Below are 5000 nucleotides of genomic sequence, written 5' to 3'. Positions count from 1 at the left end.
TGATCATCTTCGAGATGCCAACTTTCGTTCTTGATTAATGGAAACATCCTTGGCAAAAGCTTTCGCAGTTGTTCGTCTTTCATAAATCTAAGAATTTCACCTCTGACTATGAAATACGAATGCCCCCGACTGTCCCTGTTAATCATTACTCCGACCACGAAGGCCAACGTAATAGGACCGAAATCCTATAATATTATCCCATGCTAATGTGTACAGAGCGTAGGCTTGCTTTGAGCACTCTAATTTCTTCAAAGTAACAGCACCGGAGCGACGACCCGGCCAGTTAAGACCAGGAGCGCATCGCTGGCAGAAGGGACGAGACAACCGGTGCACACCAGAGGCGGACCAGCCGGCCCAACCTAAGGTCCAACTCGAGCTTTTTAACTGCAACAACTTAAATATACCCTATTGGAGATGGAATTACCGCGGCTAATGGCACTAGACTTTTTTTTTCTTTTTTTGGGCAAAAGCGACCTGTGCCTAAGCGGGGGGTTTGGCGGACCCCAACCTGTTTATTACCTCAAAAAAATTATAGAGTGTACAATTCAAAAACAGTAAATGAGGAGTACTTACTCCCTTTAAAATCAAAGTAATTCTAATCTATGTGCAAAATCAATGATGATCAAAATCTACCGATTCTAACTTGCTGAGTAATGCCCCTGCCAATCTCTTCTGAATGCCCGACCAAAAATCAATCTCAAAGCATCACTCAAGCTCACCGGTGAAGGTAGGGAGTGCCCAATTTATCCAGTCTGATAATGCCTCGTAGCACTCCCGTAATGTCCTCCTGATATATAACTCGAGTCAATTGTCGAGACGCGGTGTCCTTCGCAAGATAATCAGCCGCTCCATTAGCCTCTGGAAAAATATATCGTACATCTGATCCTAATTCCAATTAGAGCTGCAAAATGCGCATGATCAAATGTTGCACCTCCCACATCCCAGATACTCGTGACTGTAAGAGCTGGAGAACTACAGTGGCATCCACCCAACACCTATGGGTGCTAAACCGTGTGCTCTAGCTAGCTCTAGACCACGCCAAACAGCAGTAAGTTCTGAAACCACACTAGTGGTCGTACCCAAAGCAAACTGGTATGCTAGATGCACCTGTCCAATTTCATCCCGAATAACACCTGCCGCTGCTGCTGGCCCGGGGTTCCCGAGCGAAAACCCATCCAAATTCAACTTAAACCACGCTGGAGTGGGGGTACTCCAACGCACCACTCTGGGTGCCCGAGGTACCATCGTCCTGAAGCAGAAACCCATAGTCAACGCCCGGTGCAAGTCCCCTTTCCACTATATGCTCATCATGACCCGTGCGGCATATAGTGTGCGAAGCTGGCGGTGAACCTCCAATATGATTCCCGTTGTCGTAAAATGTACCCCCTGATACTTTGCAGCATTCCGTTGCGTCCAAGTAAACCATAGAATCAAAAATTGTATCAAAGTGCGAATGTGCAAATCTGAGTGAAATGGGGTGGAGTATCGTTAGAAGTGCACCATAAGACGCAGGTTCCCCGTTTCACAAAGCTGAAGCCCAAAGACATTAGCAAAGTGCAGCCACAACTCTCGAACTACTGCCCCTTCAACACATAGATGAGAGATGCCCTCCTCTGCATCACAACATTGGCATTTTGATGGGAAACTAAATCCCTTTCGCTTCATGCGTTCATCCACAGGGATCCAATCCTGGAAAAGTCTCCATAAGAAGACAGACACCGTTGGCCGCAAAGAACGGTGCCATCTATCTGTAAAAACTTGCCACCGAGGAGATACCACTCGAATGGCCTCCCATGTCGATATCGTGGAAAACATCCCATTACTCACCGCGGTCCACATAATTTTGTCCCGTTGTCCCACTGCAATAGGAATTTGGCAGATAACATGTGCAATATGTGGCAGGACTATCCTGAAGATTCTTGGGACATTCCATTCTCCCTCATGCCAATAATAGCATATTGGCTCCATAGTGTCGGGGCCCCGTGAACTAGCTGGGCTAAAGGCTTCTCACCAAACCAATTATCATGCCAAAAAGACACTGCGCCCTGGCCCAAAGTCCAAAATATTAGAGGTACTGCCACATCCCTGATGCGACACAGACGATGCCAAACAGAGGAATGATTGCGATTATACGGCACATGAGTAGGATGACGGGTCCTACAATATCGATCATGCAAGAACTCCGACCATAAGGATGATTTCTGCCTAAATCACCACCTGAGCTTCATGAAAAAAGTCCGAACATACTCCGCCAAACTCCAAACACCCAAACCACCTTCTGCTACTGGGCTACACATCTTATCCTATGAAGACCAATGGATATGCCGACGGCCATTATACGAGCCCCAAAAGTAAAACAATTGAATATGCGCTCAATAGTTATTAATACAGATTTAGGTGAGTGAACTACTAGAAGTAAATGTAAAGGCGTAGCCTGCAACACACTTCGAATCAAGGCCAGCCTCCCTCCGTGGGATAGATTCATCATCGCCCACCCCTGTAGCATGTCATGTGACCTGGAGATGAGCGAATCAAATAGACATACCTTCTGATTGCCCCTGTACAAAGGGACTCCCAAGTATGTGACTGGGAGATATTTCAACTAGTAACCCATAACGTGTTGTACCTCTTGCAACTGTGACGACAGCACCTGCCGGCTCAGAATAAAAGAAGTCTTTTCGCTATTTATCCGTTGTCCCGACACTCGCTCATATGCATGGAGAAAATCACGGTGCAATGCCATGTGCTGCCTACAGATGTTACTAAAGATCATCATATCATCAGCATATGCTAGCACCACACTTTTCTTTTTTCTACGAAAGTCGCCTGTGCCTAGACGGGGGGTTTGGCGGACCCTTACCTGTTTATTATCTCAATAAAAATTATAAGGTGTACAATTCGAAAACAGTAAATGAGGAGTACTTACTCCCTTTAAAGTAAAAGAAATTCTAATCTATGTGCAAAGTCTGTACAAGTCTAGAAAAACAAATAGAATTTGATCTATAGACATGCTCATCCCTTTTATACAGTGGTCTGACTTGTTGCATAATGCCCCCGCCAATCTCTCCCCCAACGCCCGATAGAAAATCAATCTCAAAGCATCACTAAAGCTTACCGGCGAAGGTGGGGTGTACCCAGTTTATCCAGTCTGATGATGCCTAGCAATACTCCCGTAATGTCCTCCTTATACATAACCCGAGTCAATTGTCGAGACGCGGCTTCCTTCGTAAGGCTAGCCCTCCAATGGATCCTCGTTAAGGGATTTAGATTATAGTCATTCAAATTACTAGACTCGTAGAGCCCGGTATTGTTATTTATTGACACTACCTCCTCGTGTCAGGATTGGGTAATTTGCGCGCCTGCTGCCTTGCTTAGATGTGGTAGCCGTTTCTCACGCTCCCTCTCCGGAATCGAACCCTAATTATCCGTCAGTCGTCACCACCATAGTAGGCCACTATCCTACCATCGAAAGTTGATAGGGAAGAAATTTGAATGATGCGTCGCCGGCACGAGGGCTGTGCGATCCGTCGAGTTATCATGAATCATCGCAGCAACGGACATAGCCCGTTCGACCTTTTATCTAATAAATGCATCCCTTCCAGAAGTCGGGGTTTGTTGCACGTATTAGCTCTAGAATTACTACACTTATCTGGGTAGCAGGTACCATCAAAAAAACTATAACTGATTTAATGACCCAATCGCAGTTTCACAATCGAAATTAGTTCATACTTACACATGCATAGCTTAATCTTTGAGACAAACATATGACTACTGGCAGGATCAACCAGGTAGCATTCCTCACCGACTCCGCCGCCCGCATGGAACGACCCCAAAACGATGGTGGGCGTCGTTCGCACGAAGCGCAGAACGCTTGCTTTCGGGGTAAATAGAGGCCGAGGTCCACGTACCTACCGTGTGATCCGCATCTAAGAGATCGGGCGAAGACGTAATGGGCCAACGACCCTGGCACGTGCGTGGGACGTGGGACACAGCGTGCGCCTCGAGGTCCACCCCGCATCGCGGACCCAAGGGGTGCAGCGCAGAGCGAAAGCGGGACGTTCGAGACAATAGAATGCCTTCACGATAGGTATGCAGCACAGGAAATCGACTGCGGCCAAGGCAGGAGCGCGCTTGGGCCGACGATTAAAGCAGCTTGCGGGGGATGTTGTAGCTGCCCAAGCAGGGATCTAATATGCCCACACACGCCAATCACCACTCACGCGCCCATTACGTACGTAATGCCCGAGCACACAAGCTAACGCACACCATCCCACGATACATTCAAGCATCGCGGCAGGCAAACGGCAGCAAGCATGCCTAGATAGGCACGAATATTAGGGACGAAACATGAGTTGGGAACCGAGGAGCTAAAACCTAGGGACTGGAATGGCTTGCTTGTGCGGGCCATCGTCGGCTGCCCCCCGACGGCTCCACTTTCACAGGCGACGGGCTACTAGCAAGCGCACCCAAAAGCATACCCCAGCTCCCGAGCGGGAGCCTTTCATTTCGGGATTGTCAACGTTAGCCAGCCACATGCTACTGATTTTTGGGGCCGCGGGCAACAGATGACGACAAGCCGAGGCCTCGTACCCACCGTGTGTTCCGCATCCGAGAGATCGGGCGACGACGCAATGGGCCAACGACCCGGGCACGTGCGGCCGTGCGCGGGACGTGGGACACAGCGGGCGCCTTGAGGTCCACCCCGCGCCGCGGCCCCGAGGGGTGCAGCGCAGGGCGAAAACGGGACGTTCGGGACAATGGAATGCCTTCGCAATAGGTATGTAGCACAGGATGCGAATGGGCATCGTCCACTCGCAACACCGCAGACCCCCGCTCAAGCGGCCCGCCGGAAAAACTCGACGGACTCTCACTGCCAAAACAAGGCCAACACAAGCCACGCCCAAGCCATGAGGGCGGCCGAGGCTTGGGGGCTAAGGGGGGGGCGCCTTGCCCCTACCCGCCCCCAGCGCCTAGACCCCCCTCAAGCACCCTCCTCCCCC

At 49.7% G+C, this 5000-nt stretch overlaps 2 long non-coding RNA genes across 2 annotated transcripts in view; both read right to left on the bottom strand.

Annotated features, from left to right (window-relative positions):
- Positions 1-3667, bottom strand: part of LOC110012302 — a 12096-nt gene extending 8429 nt beyond the window's left edge. Inside the window, exon 1 of the long non-coding RNA XR_002287408.1 lies at positions 3574-3667. This is a non-coding gene — a long non-coding RNA (uncharacterized LOC110012302). The remainder of the gene's footprint in view (positions 1-3573) is intronic.
- The window catches only part of LOC110012303, a 20132-nt gene that overhangs the window by 12535 nt on the left and 2597 nt on the right, over positions 1-5000 (bottom strand). The gene's annotated exons all lie outside the window — the stretch shown is intronic.

This window comes from Sesamum indicum, linkage group LG7 (assembly GCF_000512975.1).
Source record: "Sesamum indicum cultivar Zhongzhi No. 13 linkage group LG7, S_indicum_v1.0, whole genome shotgun sequence".
NCBI classification, from domain to species: Eukaryota; Viridiplantae; Streptophyta; class Magnoliopsida; order Lamiales; family Pedaliaceae; genus Sesamum; species Sesamum indicum.
This window is presented reverse-complemented; position numbering and strand designations above follow the sequence as displayed.